This window comes from Bufo gargarizans, chromosome 5, assembly GCF_014858855.1.
Source record: "Bufo gargarizans isolate SCDJY-AF-19 chromosome 5, ASM1485885v1, whole genome shotgun sequence".
Lineage (NCBI taxonomy): Eukaryota > Metazoa > Chordata > Amphibia > Anura > Bufonidae > Bufo > Bufo gargarizans.
Window position 1 is genome coordinate 335,366,143 of NC_058084.1, and position 24,707 is coordinate 335,390,849.

A 24,707-nucleotide genomic window follows, 5' to 3' on the forward strand; every position below is an offset into this window, starting at 1 on the left:
TGAGAAATCTAATGTGTCTGTGTAACAAATTCTGTAGAGACGAGATGTGGCTGAAAGAATTTGTCATAGCGGTCTGGGTCAAACGAAGGAGAAGAGGAAAGAGAAGATCTAAATGACAGGAGATGTCACTGGATGTAAGAGGTATGTGGTGCTATATTCCCCTATATGTAGAGCTGGCTCACTAATGTGACCTGCATCTCATCTTCTCCTCCAAGTCTTGTTTATTATAATTAGAGATGAGCGAATTGAACTTGACGAAGTGGAATTCGATCCGAATTTCTGAATAAATTCGATTCACACTGAATCCGAATTTCCTCACGCTTTGTGGTAACAAATCAAATTTTTTCATAAAATGGCTGCTGCAAGTGTTAGGACATGGAGCAAGAAACTCTGGGAACGAGGGATCACCCACAATGCCATGCATGCAGCCAATCAGCAGCCAGCCCTGTGATGTCACAACCCTACAAATAGCCTCAGCCATCTTGGATTCAGCCATTTTCCAGTGTATTTAGTGCAGGGAGAGACGTCAGCAGGCGCTAGCAACAGTGGTAGAAAAGACGTAAAAAATTTAATTTTGCTGTATATTTGCCGTTCAGCGGTGCAGTTATATGTTCTAAAGCCCTTTTTGGCATGTATAAGTGAAAAAAAGTAAGGACCTATTTGCCATTTAGCAGTGCAGTTATATGTTCTAAAGCACTTTTGGGCGTGTATAAGTGGAAAAAAGTAAGGACCTATTTGCAGTTTAGCGGTGCAGTTATATGTTCTAAAGCCCTCTTTGGTGTGTATTAGTGGGAAAAAAAGGGCTTATTAGCCGTTGTGTGGTGAAGTGAGAAAATGATAGACTTTTTTGGGGGTGTTTTAATTTCCTTTTTATTTATTTGGTCGAACAGTATGTCAGACAGAGAAGTGCCAGGTCCTGCACAGGGGAGTGGCAGAGTCCTAAATATTTCTTTGCGCAGGGACAGGTTGCAGCAAACTAAGGGGGCATGGCAGCAGGAGTCGCAGCGAGAGGCCTGAGCTCCCGGTATCATCTAGCAGTCGTGTCTTGACCAGCAATCCAGCGGTTCTTGAATGGCTGACTCGGTCACCCACTTCATCCCAAGTGGCATCAGTCAGCCCCAGCCAAGAGTCGGGTTCGTCAGACACAACCCTTAGTTGGCCTGGGATAAGGCACTGTGCCCTCACCTGTCCTCAACCTCTGTCCTTTTCTGTTCCCTAAGCCAGAGAAGTATTATATACTGTGGGCTCAGCTCCACTATACATCGAGGACGAGCTACTAGAGGACAGTCAGCATCTACTGGCCAGCCAAGATGTGGAGGAGACATCCGCCGCTTTCTCCGGTAGGCGGGCAAGTAGTGATTAAGAGAGTGGCGTGGGAGCTGGTGTTGCGAGCAGTCAGGCTCCTGACCCAGAGACTGTTGAGGAGGACATCAGTGACATGCAGACAGTACTCGATGATGATGATGTAGCTGATCGCACTTGGGAGCCAAGTGAGTAAGGGGCTTCATCATCGGGAGAAGAGGGTAGCAGCTGGCCCGTGAGGCAGCGGCGAAGCCAGCAACTCACTAGCTTGGCCGGGAGTCAGCAAGGTGGCAGCAGTGGGAGGTCGGGAGCCAAACGTGCCCGGGGTAGACCACTCACTTCGCAGGAGCCTACCTGCCCGGAAAGTAGTGGTGCAGGGGTTCAGGAAGCAGTGGCGGTAGCAGCCAGTCAGTGCAGAGTGTTGGGGGGAAAATCACCTACTCAGCGGTGTGAGAGTTTATTGTTAAGCCGCCAGAGGAGGTGAACATGGCCATTTGTAGAATCTGTGGGCAGAAGGTAAAACTTGGCCAGCGTCAACATATGCAGCATCACCATAAAGTGGCCTGGGAGAACCATGGCTCTGATGTTGTGGTCCAGCCTGCCGCAGCAACCGCTGCATCACCCAGTGGCACGCACCCGATTTCAGGCAGTCAAGGCTCCACCACCTCAGCCAAAGGGAGCTGTCTGTCCTTCCTATCTTCTGCCTGTCCTGATGCTCCTGCTCCTCCTCCTCGTCAGTCATTCCATCAGCAATCGATCACCAAAGCGATTGCCAAGTGACAACAGTATGCGTGCACTCATCCAACGGCACAGAAGCTGAATGTGCTCCTGGCCAAGTTGCTGGTGCTGCAGTCCCTCCCTTTTCAAGTGGTGGACTCTGCACCTTTCAGATAACTGATAGCTTGTGCCGAGCCGAGGTGGAGAGTCCCGAGCCATTATTTCTTTGCCAAAAGGCAGTACCAGCCCTGCACACGTATGTAGAACAGAAGGTGGGCCAGTCCTTGAGCCTGTCGGTGTCTGCCAAAGTGCACGGCAGCGCCGATGCGTGGAGCAGTAACTGCGATCAGGGACAATACATGTCCTTTATGGCCCACTGGGTGAATGTGGTTCCTGCACAGCCACACCAGCAACTTGGCCAGGTGAAGCCACTTCTGCCTCCACATTCTCATGCCGTTGGTCCTGCAACAATGTCCGCCTCTGCCTCCTCATCCTCCGCTGTGTCCTCAGCCTCCACTGCAGGGACAATTCACAGTACCCCTCCAGCATACCACATGTGCAGGGCACGGCGGTGTCACGCTGTTCTGCACCTCATTTGCCTGGGTGAACGGAGTCACACAGGGGAGGAACTGCTCAGTGTCCTTAATCAAGAAATCGAATACTGGCTTTCTCTGCGACAACTCAAAATCTGAATCATGGTGACCGACAACGGGAAGAACATGGTGTCGGTGCTGCGTCAAGGAGGGCTGAGCCATGCGCCCTGCATGGCACAAGTGTTCAATCTGGTTGTCAAGCAGTTCCTGAAGTCTTCCACCCATCTGCAAGACATCCTAAAAATGTCCAGGAAACTTTGCATACACTTCAGCCATTCGTACACCGCAAAGCACACCCTCCTTGAGTTGCATCGGCATAATGGCATCCCTGAACATAGGCTGATATGCAATGTTTCCACCCGTTGGAATTCCACCCTCCATATGTTGGACCAACTAAAGAACAGAGAAAGGCCATAAACGATTTCTTGATGATCCAAGAGGACAGGAGTACTCCCCTGTGTAACTTCGATGTCAGCCAGTGGCAGCTCATGCGTGACACCTGCCATTTGCTCAGGACCTCTGAGGAGGCCACGTTATTTGTCAGTCGCCAGAACTATAGGATGAACAACGTCATTTCACTGCTTCATGTCCTGGAATAGATGTTGGTAAATCTGGCTGGTCAGGGGACTGGAGACGTGGCGTCTAAATCTCATGGCCACATGAGCCCTGTGGGGGTTGAACTGGAGGAGAAGGAGGACATTGGACCACAAGCAATGTGTAGCAAAACAGATGTTTTTTATACACAGGTGACAGGAAAGGAGGAGCAGGAGCAGCCAGAGGAGCTACATGGCGATGAGGAAGATGAGGCAGAAGACCCAGACCCACCGTGGCAGTATGTAGTGGAGATGGAGGCAGGGAGTCCCTCCAAGTGACTTGCACAAATGGCCGAATGCATGCTCACTTGCTTGCGTAGTGACAGCCGAATTGTCAGCATTCAGCAGATGGATGACTTATTGCTCTCGACCGTGTTGGACCCTCGGTCCAAAATGGGCACCTTTTTTACACCCGCTGAGAGGGAGGACAAACTGAACTACTATAGAGACATCCTATGTAGTCAGTTGGCCGCTGCCTATCTGCGCCATCGTCCATCCTCTCACAGGTCTGAACGGGAGGGCCTTCTGCACTCACGTTCCTCTGCCATAGCTGCTGTGGCGGGGGGGGGGGGGGTAGGAGCAGTTCCAGCTCCATCAGCAGCAACCTGAGTCTAAAGTCGCTAATGAGCAGCTTTCTTCACTCGCTTAGCGAAAAAACTACTCACCAGCAGCAGCTAGACCTGGAGCAGGACTTGAACCAATAGGTGGTGGAATACTTGGACAGCACCTTGCCACCCCACATTGAAAATCCGCTGGACTACTGGGCAGCCAAACTGGATTTGTGGCCGCAACTGGCAGAGTTTGCCCTGGAAAAGCTGTCCTGTCTGGCCAGTAGTGTGGCATCAGAGCGGGTGTTTAGTGTGGAGGAGGCTATAGTTACCCCAAGAAGAAATCGTCCACCCAAAATGTGGAGAGACTAGTGTTGGGTGCAAATATTCTAATTGCGAATTTTAATCGTGAATATCGCCACTTCTAGAATTCCACCCACCAATGCCTGAGGCATCAGACTAGATCATCCATGGTGCCACACCAACACTTTGACAAAAGAGACAGGTTTCTTCTGGCTACCTGCCTCAGCTACTATTCTGCTGCCACCCGCCTGATGCCACACATCTGATGCCAAGTGCTCCTTCTTTCACCCACCATCTTCAGCTGGTACTGTTATTGCCACCCACCTCCCCACTCTGTCACCGGGTCACTCTGTGGTCTCCTGATGATGCTGCCACCTCCACACTATGTCATTGTGCCACTGTGTCTATGTAACAGCTCTAAGGCCTGCATGACATGGCCCCTATTTTGCATCAGAATTGGCTTATGATTTGGTAGCCAAAAGCAGGAGGGGGTACAAAACACAGAAGATGTGCAAATATTCCATTCACGTGTCATCTCTTTTTTGGATCCACTCCTGTTTTGTTTTTTTTTGCTTTAGCAATACTGATGGATTAATGACCAAATGCTGACCGGACACCCTCCATATGTTGGACCAACTAAAGAACAGAGAAAGGCCATAAACGATTTCTTGATGATCCAAGAGGACAGGAGTACTCCCCTGTGTAACTTCGATGTCAGCCAGTGGCAGCTCATGCGTGACACCTGCCGTTTGCTCAGGACCTTTGAGGAGGCCTCGTTATTTGTCAGTCGCCAGGACTATAGGATGAACAACGTCTTTTGACTTTTACTTCACCGAGGCCAGGAACCTTAGTGACACATACCTTCCATCCACGATGATTCCAGGTACCTTCTTACAATAGTTAGTGGGAGATAGTCAGTGAAGGTTATATCGTGATAGAGTGTAGCTGATAGGTTCCTGTGTCCATACATACATGCTACAGATATAGTGCAAGTTCACAATACTTAGTAATCAGTAATATGTAGTCAGACCTGCTAAAATGTGAAGTTGCACGTATTGCGCAAAAATATTTGCATTATTAATTTGCCGATTTGGGCAATCGCGAATATATTGGAGCACTCTATCTGAACATAAAGCTATTGTAACGTTCTGCCGTGCCAACCATTTTCTCCAGTCTCAGGAAACTTCTAGCAGCTTGAAAAATGTAACAGTGACCCACGCCTATATGTCGCGTGCAATATGCGCATATTACATTGCCGATTGATTTTCGCAATCAAGAAAATAATCTCGAATTCGTGAATATATGACGAATATTCGCCCAAATATTTACAAAATGTCGCAAATTCGAATATTGCCCCTGGCGCTCATCACTAGGAGAGACTGACCTTTGTCAAGATGAATCAGGCGTGGATCAGCCAGGATTTCCACCCACCAATGCCTGATGCATCAGACTAGATCATCCATGGTGCCACACCAACACTTTGACAAAAGAGACAGGTTTCTTCTGGCTACCTGCCTCAGCTACTATTCTGATGCTGCCACCCGCCTGATCCCACACATCTGATGCCAAGTGCTCCTTCTTTCACCCACCATCTTCAGCTGGTACTGTTATTGCCACCCACCTCACCACTCCATCACCGGGTCACTCTGTGGTCTCCTGATGCTGCTGCCACCTCCACACTATGTCATTGTGCCACTCTGTGGCCTCCTGATGCGGCTGCTGCCGCTACCTCCACACTGACAGATCAGAAGGAAGGAAAAATGAGACGCACAACGGATCCTGTCTATGTAACAGCTCTAAGGCCTGCATGACATGGCCCCTATTTTGCATCAGAATTAGCTTATGATTTGGTAGCCAAAAGCAGGAGGGGGTACAAAACACAGAAGACATGCAAATATTCCATTCACATGTCATCTCTGTTTTGGATCCACTCCTGTTTTTTTTTTTTGCTTTAGCAATACTGATGGATTAATGACCAAATGCTGACCGAGTGAAGGCAGATGCTCCACAGACAGGATCCGTTTTTTGGGGGGTTATTGTTCTGATGGATCAGAGCAAGGGCAAAATAATCTGTGACATGAACACAAACTTACTACTGACATCCACTCCACTCTGTCAGAGGGGCTCTACTTGTATAGGCATTTAATAGAACAGGTTCTGTAGACATCTATGTGGAATCAGCTGCCGACAGTGTAAAAGGAGTGCGCTCTTTTACGCTATATTAGGATCTTGGGCCTCTGCACGGTTCTTTATACCTGGTGCTAACATTGACCTGTAAGGCTGAGTTAATATTTGAGTTATGTGGTCAGTTTTGTCCCCGTAACTGCCCAAATAAGTGAAGTATGCAGTGATTCTAATAGCGACGCCTGTCATCTGCGTGTCATACTGACTCACAGTATTATTTCACTACCACAGCAGACTCCCTAAGCGTGTTACTGCAAGGCACAGTGTTCTACACTGTTCTACACTGTTTGTTCGGAAAATTCGGCAAACCGGCCAAATCAAATTTTTGAGAAATTTGCTCACCTCTACTTTTCATACAGAAGAAAAAAAGCAGCACTCCAGATTAGTGAAAAAAAGTGGATGGTTTATTCACCCATGCTGCCTTTTTTCTTCTGTATGTACTTGGGACCTTGGTCACAGGCCCCTATAAGGACTTGCACCCGCGTTTGATGTGTGCTGCTTTTTTCTTTTCTTCTTTACTTATATTCATATGTATTTTAAATTTGGCATCTAAAATTTTAATTTGTCACCTGCAGTCCTATGTAACAGCCCAGGTAACAGTGATAACTTTCTGTATGCAGATAATGTAGTAGATGTTCCATGCAGTCCTATGTAACACCCCACATAACACAATAGTTCACTGTGTTATGTGGGGTGTTACATAGGACTGCAGGTAACATCTATGACATCTGTACTCAGACTTGTGAAATGGTGGGGGTCAGACTCCTGGCACCTCCGCCAATCAGCAGTTTTAGGAGACCGTGATGTTCCAGTGAGAGCCGCAGCCTCTTTGCTCCTTACTAAATGGACAGCGCTGTGCGTGGTATTGCAACTCAGCCCCAATCACTCAGATGGGACTGAGCTGCAGCTAGGACATGTGAACGATAAATGTGATGTCATATGGCCTAGGAATATGGCGCTCACGAAGCACCACAGCCTCTTCATATAGAAAAAAAAACCTAAAACTTAACCTAAAATGGAGGGAGGTTCCCAGCCCCGGGCCTATTATGCACTTAATCCGCCCCTGCTCATATAGCTTTACCCACAAAGTTTATTTTGTAATGAACCCTCTGCTTAGATACTAGCAAGTATAAATTAATAGCATAAAATAAGCTTAACTGACAAAGTACAATAAATTATCTTTTAATCCATATTATAAGTGTACAGAAGAAAAAAAAGATCTTCTATTTGAGCTCGTGACACTCCCTAACAGCTTTTACATCCTATTCTTGTAAACCCTCTCCGATAGTTTTGCCAACTACATTAGGACATGACATTTCCAAGTATTCCATGTTGCTATGGTCTCCTCCATCACAATCCCCCCACCCCACACCAATAACTATAACCTGGTGACCTCTCTTCTGTAGAACCCAGATGCATTGTTGATACTGTATGTGGCGTTCTTAATGTAAAAAAATAACTTGGTCTTTTTTGATGCGTTAACCTAAGAGCCTAAGGGTAGGGCCACACATTCAGGTTTCTTGATGCAGTTTTGGAAGCCAAAACCAGGAATGAATCCAAAAAGAGGATTAGTAGTCTCTGTCCCTTATGATTTCTCTCCTTTAATGATCCCCTCCTGATTTTGGCTTCCAAAACTGCATCAAGAAACCTGAACGTGTGGCCGTACCTTCAAATCTAAAGCTCATACTGTACTTAGTAAGGTTCCTTTCATACTCTCAGTTTCTGCTCCCCCTTTTCTGATGAGGTTTACATATGCTTTTGGCCAGTAACCTGCTTGTTAGGTTCACAGCTGCTGTGAATACCATGGCTCCAGCCAGAAAGGGCTTCTTTCTTATTTAGCTCATAGCACTGAATGGACCTCTATCAGCAGAGCATGTCGTGAGAGTGTTTCATCTGGCGCACAACCAAACCCCTCCTATTTCTGAACTTTACATTTTTATCTTTCCTAGAAACTTGAACAAGATGGACAAGCACACGTGTGGACATAGTGAATAAGAATCTATACATAGGCTTTCATATCTGTATGTCTACATGTGCATATATCAATGGGCACTGTATAAATGGAACCACTTTAGACTATATCATTGAATTACATTGCAGTATTGGCCCCTTAGGCTGCCTGGACACATTCAGGTTTTGATCAGGTTTTCTGATGTTTTTTTTTTTTTTTCTTAGACCACTCTTGGTTTAGCTTCAAAGCTACATCAGAAAACCTAATCAAACCCTGAACTGTACGGGCAGCCTTACAAACAGTAGCAATGTAATAGTTCTTCAGGACGAGAGAATATGATAGTCCTGTAAATGTCTGGCAAGGACCACTACAGCAGATTACAGGTATCGTTTCCAGCAGCCTGTATTCTGTCAGTGAACTGCGCTTATGCTAATCGACAGTGATACATGACAGGGTTAGGGCAGGTCTAGACTAGAATGCCTAGATGATTAAAGGGTTTATCAAAGAACAAACAGACCTCCTAGAGTGGCCTACCCACGGTGGTGATCATACGTACCTGATCCCCACCACTGGGTTTGGTATCTGTCGCTCCCAGGCTGTCTGTTTCTCTCCTTGCCATGCTGAAATCAACATCTGTCGGCCAATCACAGGCCACAGTGGTGACCTGCTTCCCTTGTGCCATGACAACTGGTCACATGACACAAAGGGAGCAGGTCACTGTTGGGGTCTGTGATTGGCTGCAGCAGTCACGTGACCCCCCACCAGTCAACAGATGTTGATTTCATAGTGTCAGGGAGAGAAAGAACTCAGTGGCAATGACCAGGTAAGTATGATCACCACTTTGGGTTGGCCAGTCCTCGAGGTCTGTCTTATTCCTGGATAACCCCTTTAATCAGAGCTAGGGTTCTTGTATATGAAAATATCAGCGTGGATTCTCGAGCGGAAAAAACGCAGCATAGTACAGTACCAACTATTGGTAGGCTTACTTTGAGATAAAATTGTACGGCAGAATTGTGGCACAATGCCTCTTAGGCCACACCTTATTTCAAGTGATGCCACGCCCCTTTCTGTATGTCGCAACCCTTTTTTTCAGAAACTTAATACCAAGAAATGAAAAACAATGCCACTTTTTGGACATTTTACGTTAAAGGGGTTACCCAACCCCTATAATGCCCCCCAAAATGCCTGGGCCCCTCTTACTGGTCATATTTACACGCATCGCTTCTGATTCCTGCACAGCCACTGCTGCATCTCCCCGTCGTGTGGCTCAAAACATCTGGTGACGGGGTGGGCAGCCAATAGCAGGCCATTACGGGAGCGAGCACCCCTAGCATAACGGGTGACTCTATGGAGGCTCGTCACCGTCATAGCCTGCTATTGGCTGACCCCCTCCCCCTCTCCCAGTCGCTGGATGTTTTGATCCGTGCGACAGGGAGATGCAGCGGCGGCTGTACGGGCATCAGGAGCGATGCGGGTGCCGGGGAGCTGGGTAAGTATGACCAGTATGAAGGACCCCTTTAAAATCTAGGTGCCCTCATTAGTAAATGTGGGTCATTGTGTGTATAATATATATATATATATATATATATATATATATAAATATATATATATATATAATATAAAAATGGAAATGTAAATAAAACCATTTAAATGTAGTCACACAGATTTTTCAATAAAAAAAATTATTCAGATTCATAATACAAAGGTGTGAATGAGCCCTTATATATCTGACACAAAGTAAATCTCTCCAAATGGACAGAGCTTCAGGTGACAGAATAATGTACCCTTGCAAAGTTTTTTGTGTCTCTAAGGCCTCATGCACACGACAGTATTTTTTCACTCTCCGCAAAACGAGGTTCCGTTGGTCCGCGATCCGTGACCATTTTTTAGTCCGCGGGTCTTCCTTGATTTTTGGAGGATCCACGGACATGAAAAAAAAGACGTTTTGGTGTCCGCCTGGCCGTGCGGAGCCAAACGGATCCGTCCTGACTTACAATGCAAGTCAATGGGGACGGATCCGTTTGACGTTGACACAATATGGTGCCATTTCAAACGGATCCGTCCCCATTGACTTGCATTGTAAGTCAGGACGGATCCGTTTGGCTCCACACGGCCAGGCGGACACCAAAATGACTTTTTTTTCATGTAAAGTCTGGAGTCCCTTTTATACCATCGGATCGGAGTTTTCTCCAATCCGATGGTATATTCTAACTTGAAGCGTCCCCATCACCATGGGAACACCTCTATGTTAGAATATACTGTCGGATATGAGTTAGATCGTGATAACTAATTTCCGACAGTATATTCTAACACAGAGGCGTTCCCATGGTGATGGGGACGCTTCTAGTTAGAATATACTACAAACTGTGTACATGACTGCCCCCTGCTGCCTGGCAGCACCCGATCTCTTACAGGGGGCCGTGATCAGCACAATTAACCCCTCAGGTGCCGTACCTGAAGGGGTTAATTGTACTATCATATCCCCCTGTAAGAGATCAGGGCTGCCAGGCAGCAGGGGGCAGACCCCCCCCTCCCCAGTTTGAATATAATTGGTGGCCAGTGCACCCCCCCCCCCTCCCTCCCTCTATTGTAATAATAGGTTGGTGGCACAGTGTGCGCCCCCCCCCCTCCTCCCTCTATTGTAATAATAGGTTGGTGGCCAGTGCGCCCCCCCCTCCTCCCTCTATTGTAATAATAGGTTGGTGGCCAATGTGCAGCCTCCCATCTCCCCCTCCCCCCCCCCCCCGATCATTGGTGGCAGCGGGTTACTTAGTAATAGTACAATAGTAAAAGATTCATACTTACCTGGGAGCTGCGATGTCTGTGTCCGGCCGGTAGCTCCTCCTACTGGTAAGTGACAGTTCATTTAGCAATGCGCCGCACAGACCTGTCACTTACCAGTAGGTGGAGCTCCCGGCCGGACACGAACATCGCAGCAGCCAGCAGCAGGTAAGTATGAATCTTCTACTATTGTACTATTGCTAAGTAACCATGGCAACCAGGACTGCAGTAGCGTCCTGGTTGCCATGGTTACCGATCGGAGCCCCAGCGATTAAACTGGGACTCCGATCGGAACTCCGCTGCCACCAATGATCGGGGGGGGGGAGATGGGAGGCCGCACACTGGCCACCAATGTTGTTAATGCTATAGAGGGAGGGGGGCCGATGGGGGGCGCACACTGTGCCACCAACGAATTATTACAATAGAGGGAGGAAGGGGGGGCACACTGTGCCACCAACAAATTATTACAATAGAGGGAGGAAGGGGGGGGGGGCGCACACTGTGCCACCAACAAATTATTACAATAGAGGGAGGGAGTGGGGGGGGGGGCGCTGTGGCCACCAACCTAATATCACAATAGAGGGGGGGGGCCGCACTGGCCACCAATGATATTTAAACTGGCCACAGCGCCCCCCCCCCCCCACTCCCTCCCTATAGTTTAATCGCTGGGGCTCCGATCGGTAACCATGGCAACCAGGACGCTACTGCAGTCCTGGTTGCCATGGTTACTTAGCAATAGTACAATAGTAGAAGATTCATACTTACCTGCTGCTGGCTGCTGCGATGTTCGTGTCCGGCCGGGAGCTCCACCTACTGGTAAGTGACAGGTCTGTGCGGCGCATTGCTAAATGAACTGTCACTTACCAGTAGGAGGAGCTACCGGCCGGACACAGACATCGCAGCTCCCAGGTAAGTATGAATCTTTTACTATTGTACTATTACTAAGTAACCCGCTGCCACCAATGATCGGGGGGGGGGAGGGGGAGATGGGAGGCTGCACATTGGCCACCAACCTATTATTACAATAGAGGGAGGAGGGGGAAGGCGCACTGGCCACCAACCTATTATTACAATAGAGGGAGGAGGGGGGGGGGGCCGCACACTGTGCCACCAACCTATTATTACAATAGAGGGAGGGAGGGGGGGGGGGGCGCACTGGCCACCAATTATATTCAAACTGGGGAGGGGGGGTCTGCCCCCTGCTGCCTGGCAGCCCTGATCTCTTACAGGGGGATATGATAGTACAATTAACCCCTTCAGGTGACTGCAGGGGGCAGTCTTGTACACAGTTTGTAGTGTATTCTAACTAGAAGCGTCCCCATCACCATGGGAACGCTTCTGTGTTAGAATATACTGTCGGATATGAGTTTTCACAAAGTGAAAACTTAGATCTGAAAAAGCTTTTATGCAGACGGATCTTTGGATCCATCTATATGAAAGTAACCTACGGCCATGGATCACGGACACGGATGCCAATCTTGTGTGCATCCGTGTTCTTTCACAGACCCATTGACTTGAATGGGTCCGTGAACCGTTGTCCGTCAAAAAAATAGGACAGGTCATATTTTTTTGACGGACAGGATACACGGATCACGGTCTCGGCTGCAAAACGGTGCATTTTCTGATTTTTCCACTGACCCATTGAAAGTCAATGGGTCCACGAAAAAAAAAGGAAAACGGCACAACGGCCACGGATGCACACAACGGTCATGTGCATGAGGCCTAACTGTGAAGTATTGCATATGTCTACGTCTACAAGTGCCCAAGTTTTGTCATATGTGCCCCAACCCAGAAGTGACTAGGATAGGATGCGCACAGTGTACGGAGGGATTATCCAAACCCCACTGACTAAAAATACATCTGATAAGTGCAGAGTAAACAGAACTCAGGTTTCACTAGCCACTCCAGTACGAATGCTGTGCGGAGAGGACTCCAACACTGCAGTCTAAAAATGAACCTTCACAAGCTCTAATGACTAAGCCATTTCCACTGGACCTAATAGTGGACTGCATAGAAATAGGGACCTGCGGGACTTATCATTTCTATTGTAAGGCATCCAGTCTGGAGAACACCGTTTGTATTATTCACCGGAGACCAATTTGGCAGCGCCTCATAATCATACACTACAGATGACCATTTTCAAGCATTATTAACCTCTTCAATCCCAGAGGATTTTTCGTTTTCGTTTTTTTTTTTACTCCTGGCTTTCCCGCAGCCATAACTTTTACATTTTTCGTTCACATAGCCGTATGAGGGCTTGTTTTTTGCAGGGCAAGTAGTACTTTCTAATGGGACCATTTACTTTTGCATACAATGTAGCGGGAAGCTGGAAAAATAATAAAATATGGGGTGGAATTGGAAAAAATAAATGCAATTCAGCCACAGTTTTATGGGTTTTGTATTTAAGGCGTTCCCTGGACAGTAAAACTGACCTGTTCCCTTCTTTCTCCAGCTAATTACGTTTACAGCAATACCACATTTGTATCGTTTTTCTTATTCTTTAGTAAAAACTTTGGAAACCACTTTTTTTCTTTGCATCATCATATTCTAACCCCCCCATAACATTTTTTTTTGTACATCTATGGAGCCGAGTTGGAGCTCACTTATTGTAGGTCGATCTGTACTTTTCAAGAGGGGGAAATTACTTTTCGATCACTTTTAATAAAAAAAAATTCGGGGGAGATGAAGTGCTGAAAAAAATGTGAATCGCCTGTTTTTTTTTTCTATTACGCTGTTGGTACACTCCTTGAAACGGGTTTTCCAGTTGGATACTATTTTTTAGGATGGTAAAAAAAATATAAATAAAAGATCCTACACAGCCTCACCAATCCACAATGGGCTCTGCTTCCTGGTCCATGTGCCCATGTCATCCACAGTGGACGCTGGCTGTAATCGTGGGGATGCCAATAGCTACTATAGCAGCCAGGCGGCCTAACAATTGCCACCATAGCTGCCATCTTATCCTAAAAGAGTTTTCTGAGATTTTTAAACTGATGACCTATCCTCCATATAGGTCATCAGTATCTGGTCGGTTGTGGTCCGAGACCCAGGACTCCCGCCGATCAACTGTTTAAGAAGGCAGCAGCCATGTCACGTTCATCGGTCACGTGGCCTAGGCACAGCTCACCCTCTTTGAAGTGAATGGGGCTGAGCTGTGATACTAAGCACAGTCGCCATACAATGTACGGCGCTGTGCTTGGTGAGCTGTGAAAAGGCCACCACGCTGCTGCCAGCGCCGATGCCTTCTCAAATAGTTGATTGGCAGGGGTCCCAGGTGTCAGACCCCCACCGATTATTTCCCCAAAAACTTTGAAAACCCCTTTAAATAAATGCCTGTCTGTATTTCTTAGGCTGCTTTCACATCACCACTATTGTTTCCGTTATTCTACTCCGTTATAGAAGCAGAAGAACGAAATTAACGGAAGTGCTGGATTCGGCACATAACTGACAGGAATGGAGCCTAACAGATCCCATTGACTATAATAGGATCCGTTAGGTTTCCGTTCAGGAGAAAGTTTTATTAGGGGAGAAAAAAAGGCCTGCATGCCGTATTTTTCTCTCCCCTATTTTTGACGAACTAGGTGAAGCCTCAATCGGAGCCTCCGATGCAAATTTGAATGTAGCCTACGGCTACTTTCACACTTGAGTTTGGGGTTCCGCTTGTGAGTTCCGTTTGAAGGCTCTCACAAGCGGCCCCGAACGGATCCGTACGGCCCCAATGCATTCTGAGTGGATGCGGAACCGTTTGACCTCCGTTCCGCTCAGCAGGCGGACACCAGAAGGCTGCTTGCAAACGGATCCATGCAGACTTACAATGCAAGTCAATGGGGACGGATCCGTTTGACGTTGACACAATATGGTGCAATTGCAAACGGATCCGTCCCCCGTTGACTTTCAATGTAAAGTCAGGAGTCCCTATTAATATACCATCGGATTGGAGTTTTCTCCAATCCGATGGTATATTTTAACTTGAAGCTTCCCCATCATCATGGGAATGCCTCTATGTTAGAATATACCATCGGATTTGAGTTAGAACGTGAAAACTCAGATCCGACAGTATATTCTAACACAGAGGCGTTCCCATAGTGATGGGGACGTTTCAAGTTAGAATATACTGAGAACTGTGTAATAACTGCCCCCTGCTGCCTGGCAGCACCCGATCTCTTACAGGGGGCTGTGATCAGCACAATTAACCCCTCAGGTCAGCAGTCGCCAGACCCCCCTCCCTCCCCAGTTTTTAATTCATTGGTGGCCAGTGCGACTCCCCCTCCCTCCCTCCCCAGTATTATATTCATTGGTGGCCAGTGCGGCCCCCCTCCCTCCCTCCCCAGTATTATATTTATTGGTGGCCAGTGCGGCCCCCCTCCCTCCCTCCCCAGTATTATATTCATTGGTGGCCAGTGCGGCCCTCCCTCCCCAGTATTATATTCATTGGTGGCCAGTGCGGCCCCCCTCCCTCCCTCCCCAGTATTATATTCATTGGTGGCCAGTGCGGCCTCCCCTCTCCCCCCCCCCTAATTAAAATCCCCCCCCCTCATGGGGGCAGCGGAGAGTTCCGATCGGAGTCTCAGTTTAATCGCTGGGGCTCCGATCGGTTACCATGGCAGCCAAGATGCTACTGCAGTCTTGGCTGCCATGATTACTTAGCAATTTTAGAAGCATCATACTTACCTGCGCTGTCTGTGACCAGCCGGGCGCTCCTCCTACTGGTAAGTGAAAGGTCTGTGCAGCGCATTGCTTATAGCACAGACCTGTCACAAGTAGGAGGAGCGCCCGGCCGGTCACAGACATCGCAGGTTAGTATAATGCTTCTAATAAAATTGCTAAGTAACCATGGCAGCCAGGACTGCAGTAGCGTCTTGGCTGCCATGGTAACCGATCGGAGCCCCAGCGATTAAACTGGGACTCCGATCGGAACTCTCCGCTGCCACCAATGATGGGGGGGTGATTTTAATTAGGGGAGGGAGGGAGGGGGGGGCCGCACTGGCCACCAATGAATATAATACTGGGGAGGGAGGGAGGGGGGCCGCACTGACCACCAATCAATATAATACTGGGGAGGGAGGGAGGGGGGGCCGCACTGGCCACCAATCAATATAATACTGGGGAGGGAGGGCCGCACTGGCCACCAATGAATATAATACTGGGGAGGGAGGGAGGGGGGCCGCACTGGCCACCAATGAATATAATACTGGGGAGGGGGGCCCGCACTGGCCACCAATGAATATAATACAGGTGAGGGAGGAAGAAGGGGCCGCACTGGTCACCAATGAATATAATACTGGGGAGGGAGGGGGGGCCGCACTGGTCACCAATAAATATAATACTGGGGAGGGAAGGGGGCCACACTGACCACCAATAAATTTAATACAGGGGAGGGAGGGAGGGGGGGGCCGCACTGGCCATCAATGAATTTAAAACTGGGGAGGGAGGGGGGTCTGGCCCCTGCTGCCTGGTAGCACCTGATCTCTTACAGGGGGCTATGATACACACAATTAACCCCTCAGGCGCGGCACCTGAGGGGTTAATTGTGCGGATCACAGCCCCCTGTAAGAGATCGGGTGCTGCCAGGCAGCAGGGGGCAGTCATGTACACAGTTCTTTTAGTATATTCTAACTTGAAGCGTCCCTATCACCATGGGAACGCCTCTGTGTTAGAATATACTGTCGGATCTGAGTTTTCACAAAGTGAAAAATCAGATCTGAAAAAAACTGTTATGCAGACGGATCCGTTCTGAACGGATACCATCATTTGCATTATAGGAGCGGATCCGTCTGTGCAGACACCAGACGGATCCACTCCGAACGCAAGTGTTAAAGTAGCCTAACAGCCATAATATACTGCAATACTTGCATGCTTAAGTATTCTAGGGAGTTTTGTAACAAAAATTGTGATAAAATATTTAATATACTGTATATTCCTACGTATAAGACTACTTTTTAACACATGAAAATCTTCTCAAAAGTCGGGGGTCGTCTTATACGCCGGGTATGGCGGGCGCTGCAGTGTCGGGACGCCCGAATTATCAACAGAGAGAGCCCGGGCTATTGCCTTGTATCCCCAGCAGCTGAGAGCTGCGATGTAACCCACGGCATATAACCCCCCTGCGCTGTACCTTGTATACCGCCCCCTGCTCTGTACCTTGTATGCCTCCCCCTGCTCTGTACCTTGTATACTCCTTGTACCGCCATCCTCCCGGACGCTCACATCTCGCTCCTACGCATGTGCGAGATTTCATGCGGCGAGCGTGGATACACGGGATCCTCACGGCTGCTCGCATCTCGCTCCTGCGCATGTGCGAGATCTCCGTGCGGCGTATCTAAGTGCGGCGCAGATGTGCATATGTGAATATGAAGAATAACATAACAAAAACATGTTCAGGGTATAGGTGGCACATGTTTAGGGTCTGGGAGGCAGGGAGGGAGGACAAGGAAGGTGGTGGGATGCAGGTGATACCATGGGATGGCGGTGGTACCTAGGGATGGTGGTGGGATGCAGGGATGGCAGTGGTATCTAGGGATGGTGGTGGGATGCAGGGATGGTGGTGGGATGCAGGGATGGCAGAGGTACCCAGGGATGGTGGTGGGATGCAGTAATGTACTGCTGTGTGTTGAAAAAGGGGTAGTCTTATATGGCGAGTATATCCCAAACTCTATATTTTCCGTGTAAAAGTTGGGGGTCGTCTTATACGCCCAGTCGTCTTATACGCCGGCATATACGGTATATAAAACATCAAAAAAGGTTTATTATGTAAAAAATTAAAATATAAACCCATGCATGAATCCCTATTTTTTCATGTCACATGCATTTTTTTGTAACTTTTTTTCAGTGTGCTTTCATCTACCGACATGTGTGAATTGCGTTTTTTCCCGGGATTTTTTTCATATAGAAAAGGATATAGAAAAATCTAAAAAAAAAAAATGCCATTGCAACAACATAATGCTTTAAAAAATGCAATGAACACAAAAAAATCCACCCCAATTGAAAAAAATAAAATTAAAATTAATGCATGTGTCCGGCATTTCAAAATTCCCATAGACTTTCAGCTAGCATCCCCCCAAAAACCCGCACGTACAGCTATTTATTGTTAAGGCGATTGTGCTTCATTGTCCCGTTATGCCTAGTTTATTCATATCATTATTTTCCTGACGATATATATCCGCCAAGTAGATCCCTCTTTATACTATGAGGAGTTCTATCTCCTCCTCGGCTATCCGATTAAGGTTTCAGCTATTTACTTACCTGGGGAGTGGCTCTTGATATGCACTCCTTCCTCCGGATGAGTGATGGTTGGGCGGATCTGTGCTGAGTGCAGGGGCGGAGTCACAGGGCTTTTAAACCCTGAGAATCGGCGGCCTCCTCACGGCTGCACTAGTGCCAGGAGCGCCACCACAGAAAGATGTGGAGTGCGCGTGTCTTTGTGTGTTTCGATCTAGTAAACCAGTTCTCTTAAGCAACCGAGGGCTCCTGATGACGGTGATGATAATTTAGAAACCATACCTGCATTCCAGAACGTGCCAGCCTATGACTGCCTATGACTGCTCAACCAAACCTTGTAAATAAAACCATCACACTCTTTTTGTGCATAATTGTGGGGTGGCCACAGCTTTATTTAAAGGGGTTCTGCACTTTGTTTTAACTGATGATCTATCCTCTGGATAGATCATCAGCTTCTGATCGGCGGGGGTCCCACACCCGGGACTCCCGCCGATCAGCTGTTTGATAAGGCAGCGGCTCTCCAGTAGCGCCGTGGCCTTCTCACTGTTTACCGCAGGTCCAGTGACGTCACGACTAGTATCAACTAGCGTGGGCGTGGCTAAGCTCCATTCAAGTGAACAGAGCTTAGCCCCGCCCATGCTAGTTGATACTAGTCGTGAGGTCAGTGGGCCAGCGGTAAACAGTGAGAAGGCCGCGGCGCTACTGGAGCGCCGCTGCTTTCTCAAACAGCTGACCGGCAGGGGTCCCGGGTGTCGGACCCCCGCCGATCAGAAGCTGATGATCTATCCAGAGGATAGATCATTAGTTAAAACAAAGTGCAGAACCCCTTTAACCATATCTAAACAATGTGAGCCCTGCAAACAGTCATTTAAACGCAACCAACTTTCTGTTTTCCAAAGACACATAGCCTCCTCTTATGCTGACCGCTGTAGGCAGGGAAGCATGTAGGATTTCCCACTTGTTTCAGGGCTACCTTCCGCCAGCTGTGACAATTCTGAAAGAAAAGAAAGAAAAAAACAACACCACGAAAAACTAAAAACCACCAACAAAACCAACTGATATTCTCAAAGCAAATCAGGGGGCGGACAGGCGGGAACGTCCCCTCTGCCCCTGGTGAGCACTGCCTTAGCCCGTCCCTCCTGCACTCTTTTATATCTCCCTCCAGGCACTCCTCTGGTTGTGAATTACCCAACCCTTTGCCAGGATATTCCCGCCATAGCATTAACCCCTCATGCGCCTTTTCCCTCCTTCCCCCTGCGGTCCCAGGCACCCTCGTTATTCACTTTGTCGCCACAAGACTGCAGGGAGTGACCCACTATCTTAGAATTAAACCATCCAGGCTCAACCAAACCTTGTAAATAAAACCCTCACACTCTTTTTGTCCATAATTGTGGGGTAGCCACAGCTTTATTTAACCATATCTAAACAATGTGAGCCCTGAAAACAATAATTCAAACGCAACCCAACTTTCTGTTTTCCAAAGAGACATAACTTCCTGTTATGCCGACCGCTGTAGGCAGCGACACATGTAGGACTTCCCACTTGATTCAGGGCTACCTTTCGCCACGGAAGACACTTAGTAGTCCTATTCGGTGCTCCGACCACCCCCACAAAGAAAAGCCAAAGCTCCCTTCAGACCATCCTGCAAACCCAATATAAATACATTGTTACCCATATCATTTAAATGCACCCATCGTTGCGTAGCAAATGCTGATTATCACCCTAAAGCATTAAATGGCGTATAGCCACTCCCCCTCGTGACCGCACAAAACATGAAATCCTAACATTGATCGCCACCACGCTCCTGGCATCCTTCCACACTCCTAGAAACCATTTCCGACCATACCAGTATGCAGGACTTGGACAGGGCTGACCCTCCGCTCTCCTCTGTGCCCAAAAGATATATGAATGACCCACAATCAAGGCCTGAGGGCAGGGGGAAATCTAGGAAAAGAAAAATCACAGCATGTATACAAATATTTAAAGGGCTTCTGTCACCCCACTAAAGTCTTATTTTATTTTTTTGGGCTAGTTAAATTCCTTATACTGCGATATATGAAAATATAATGGTGTTACTTACTTTCCTTCAGCAGTTTCTTATAAAAACGAACTTTTATAATATGTAAATTAGGTCTCTACCAGCAAGTAGGGCGTCTACTTGCTGGTAGCCGCCGCAAAAAAACGCCCCCCCTCATCGTGTTGATTGACAGGGACAGCCGCGATCTCCTCCTCCGGCCGGCCCTGTCAGCATTTCAAAAATCGCGCGCCTGTGTTCATTCGGCGCAGGCGCTCTGAGATGAGGAGGCTCGCCTCCTCAGCACTCCCTCAGTGCGCCTGCGCCGATGATGTCTTCTCTTTCGGTGATGTTATCGGCGCAAGCGCACTGAGGGAGTGCTGAGGAGACGGGCCTCCTCATCTCAGAGCGCCTGCGCCGAATGAACACAGGCGCGCGACTTCAAATTGTCTTCCACCCGGTCTGAAAGCGCAGAGTTGGCAGCCCATGGGCATCTGTCTTTCACCTCACCCCTTTGCAAATCAGGCAAGCAGTCTGAGCCCCAAATCATGCAGCAGTCTTATGCTTTTTGATGACTCTGCTGGCAGGGTTTCCATCGGCCATCCACCTAGCCCTGCCCCAGAAGTGGAAGAGATTGAGTGCACCGATGCCCAACCACTTATGTTTCAGGATATGGACATGGGAGGACCACCGCAGCACGTCTCTGATGATGACAAAACACAGGTGCCAACTGCTGTGGCTTTCTGCCGTGTGCAGACAGGCAAGGAGGGCAGGGGTAAGGAGTGGGTGGAAGATGATGTGGAGGATGATGAGGTCCTAGACCCCACATAGAATCAAGGTCATGCGAGTGACGTGTGCAGTTCAGAGGAAGAGGTGTTGGTCACACAGCGCCAGTCGCACAGCAAAAGATGAGGCAGGGTGCAAAAGCAGAGTGGCCGTCCCCTAGCCAGTTCGCCTGCTACTGCCCACCGCACCCAGGGACTGAGCAGACCAAAGCCAGTTCCAAGCAGTTCCCTGGCGTGGCAGTTCTTTAGTCAATGTGCTGACGACAAGAAGCGAGTGGTTTGCACGCTGTGCAATCAGAGCCTGAAGCAAGGCATAAATGCTTTAAACCTGAGCACCACCTGCATGACTAGGCATCTAAATGCAAAGCACGAGCTGCAGTGGAGTAGACACCTCAAAAACCACAAAAGATCTCAGGCTCCTCCTGCTTCCTCTTCTGCTGCAGTCTCTGCCTCTTTCTCCCCCTCTGGAGTGACAGTGGCACCTGCCACCCCGCAAACAGAGGATGTGACAGCAACACCACCACCGTCATTCAGCATGGGTGAGTCGCTCTGTGGAACAGCACCACTTCACCACCGAGTGGGCCTCCATGTAGGACATGTGTGCCGTGTTGCGATGTTTCAAGTACTCCATCAACATGGCCAGTGCCAATGACGCCGTCCTCAGCGTTACTATCCCACTTCTATGTCTCCTTGAAAAAACACTTTGGGCGATGATGGAAGAGGATGTGGCACAGGAGGAAGAGGTGTCATGTCCACGGTTATCAGGCCAGTCATTCACAAGTGGCTCGGAGGGTAGGTTCCTGCACCAACAGAGGCCAGGTACACAACTGTCCAGCCAGGACACAGTTCTGGAGGATGATGATGATGAGGAGGAACCATGTTCACAGCAGGATGGCACCCAAAGCAACTCATGGCCTTTGTACCCAAAACGCAGATGTGAACCCACCCTAACTGGGCCTTCGGTTTTGTCTTCAGCTACTGGAACCCCAAATCTACTCATGAGGAATTTAAACGAATGCAACAAAAAAAGAACACCAGAATCCTCCGGGTTTTTCTTGGGGACAAAGCCAAGAGGGGATACCCGCAAATTTGGAAAAGGCGGTTCCGAAAAAGGCCCTGCCATTCTCCCCAAAGCCACTTCCTTCTGTAACTTTTGCTGGGAAACTCCAACATAACGGATTTCAAATTATCCGACAAAATTAATGTCGATGATGACACATGAGGGATAAAAAATCCCTCACTAAAACCATCAGTGAGTATTCTTGCCTTCTGCCTCCTGGGATACTTGCCTGGCCATGGCCCCATCGTGCTGACGCTGACCGGCGTTCTCCGCTGCCCCAGCAGGACCGGGTTGCTTATTTCTCCGGAAACAATGGACTGCCACATGAGACCCCGAGCATATGAAACATTCAAGACTAAACTTGCCATAGGCAAAGAATCAGCAGTGACCCTCATTGCACGGCCAACACGCTCCGGTGGTTCGTTGAGCCGCCGGTCCGGAAGTATTTGCCGGACCGACGGTTCCTCCTTGAAAGGGCCAGTACAGCTTTTGAGAGACGACAAGCTATAACCAGACATCGGTGGCTTTTGAGGCCTATCCAATCTCTGGTGACAAGGTGAGGCGCCGACAAACCTCCTCATTGTAACGCCACCAGGCAGCGCCACCATGTAACTTGTGCGCGCTGAAAATGGTGTCAAGATAAACAACTCGACACCCTTCTCAGGGATGCGCTGGCAAATCACATGAGCAAGGATCGCAAACCCTTGAAGCCAATTCCCAAAATAGTTTTGACACTTTAGGCTTCTAGTCAGACCCCTTTTCAAAACTTCGTTCTTTGTCCTTTGTCACATGATCAATAGAGAAGAAGGACCACACATCCACAAACTTGTTCCATATCTTTTCCTTAACCCCTGTTGCCAAGTGAGTGACTAACGGCACGACTCCACAAAAAAGGGAATCGTGAAAAGTCAAACCAACCACTCTATTTGATCTCTCAGGCAGGGTAGAAGCCTCCCCTGGTGGCAAAGGTGAAGCCAAAGCTCCCCTATTGATAGAACCTTGCTCAACAACCTGTTTTAAGATACCCAGCAAATCAGCACCAGAAATCGCTTCTTTTGATAACCATGCATTAAGATGTTCTCACCGACTGACGGCATCCCTGCGGCTCCCAGGGGTGCTTCAGGTGTAGCCGGAGATGCTGTAGCAGACAACTGGTCCACAGGCCGAAGTAGCCTCTGCCGTTTGCCCTTTCGCCATAACAGGTTCCTGTCGACCATGGCGATGACCACGACTCCCACGTTGTTTGGCTGCAGGTCCAGAAGAAGTACTGCCCGAGGAATGCTGAGATGAGGAAGAAGTACCGCTGGACAATGTGGAAGATGTGCATCTGGGAGAACGATACGGCGATGACTTCTGGAACGGCCGTGTTCCTAGCGATGATGCATACAGCGCCTTCTCTTCTTTCTTCTGCTACCATTAGAAGATCCTGCGAAAGAATAACCAGACAGGGAAACAGCACGAACACTGTGTACCTGACAGGGGCTTCTTCCTTGATGGTATACTATCCAAGTGGGCTAGGAACCCCTGTGCTGCACTACCAGAGCCCTGTGCACCCACTGGGGGGGGGGGGGGGGGGGGGGGGATTACTACCAAAGTGCCTTCCTGTGTGAAGTTTCCCTTGTAGCAGAGACCTTCCCCTCCCTGCTACCCACACCTCTCTCCTCCCTGCTACTCACACAGCTCCTTCTTCTCTCTGCTGCCCACACCTCTCCCCTCCCTGCTGCCCGCACCTCTCCCATCCCTGCTGCCCACAACCTCTCCCCTCCCTGCTTGCCCACACAGCTCTTCTTCTCTCTGCTGCCCACACCTCTCCCCTCCCCGCTGCTCACACCTTCCCCCTCCCTGCTGCCCACACCTCTCCCCTCCCTGCTGCCCACACAGCTCCTTCTTCTCTCTGCTGCCCACACCTCTCCCCTCCCTGCTGCCCACACCTCTCCCCTCCTGCTGCCCACACCTCTCCCCTCCCGCTGCCTGCCACCTCTCCCCTCCCTGCTGCCCGCACCTCTCCCCTCCCTGCTGCACGCACCTCTCCCCTCCCTGCTGCCACACCTCTCCCCTCCCTGCTGCCCACACAGCTCCTTCTTCTCTCTGCTGCCCACCCTCTCCCCTCCCCCGCTGCTCACACCTCTCCCCTCCCTGTACTGCCCACACCTCTCCCCTCCCTGCTGCCCACACAGCTCCTTCTTTTCTCTGCTGCCCACACCTCTCCCCTCCCTGCTGCCCCACACCTCTCCCCTCCCTGCTGCCCACACCTCTCCCCTCCCTGCTGCCCGCACCTCTCCCCTCCCTGCTGCCCGCACCTCTCCCCTCCCTGCTGCCCGCACCTCTCCCCTCCCTGCTGCCCACACCTCTCCCCTCCCTGCTACTCACACAGCTCCTTCTTCTCTCTGCTGCCCACACCTCTCCCCTCCCTGCTGCCCACACCTCTCCCCCTCCCTGCTACTCACACAGCTCCTTCTTCTCTCTGCTGCCCACACCTCTCCCCTCCCTGCTGCCCACACCTCTCCCCTCCCTGCTACTCACACAGCTCCTTCTTCTCTCTGCTGCCCACATCTCTCCCCTCCCGGCTACCCACACCTCTCCCCTCCCTGCTACCACACAGCTCCTTCTTCTCTCTGCTGCCCACATCTCTCCCTCCCTGCTACCCATACCTCTCCC

The 24,707-nt window shown here is 49.2% G+C and overlaps 1 protein-coding gene across 1 annotated transcript in view; it reads left to right on the forward strand.

The window, feature by feature from the left end:
- The window catches only part of STMND1 (stathmin domain containing 1), a 40,166-nt gene that overhangs the window by 895 nt on the left and 14,564 nt on the right, over positions 1 to 24,707 (forward strand). The gene's annotated exons all lie outside the window — the stretch shown is intronic.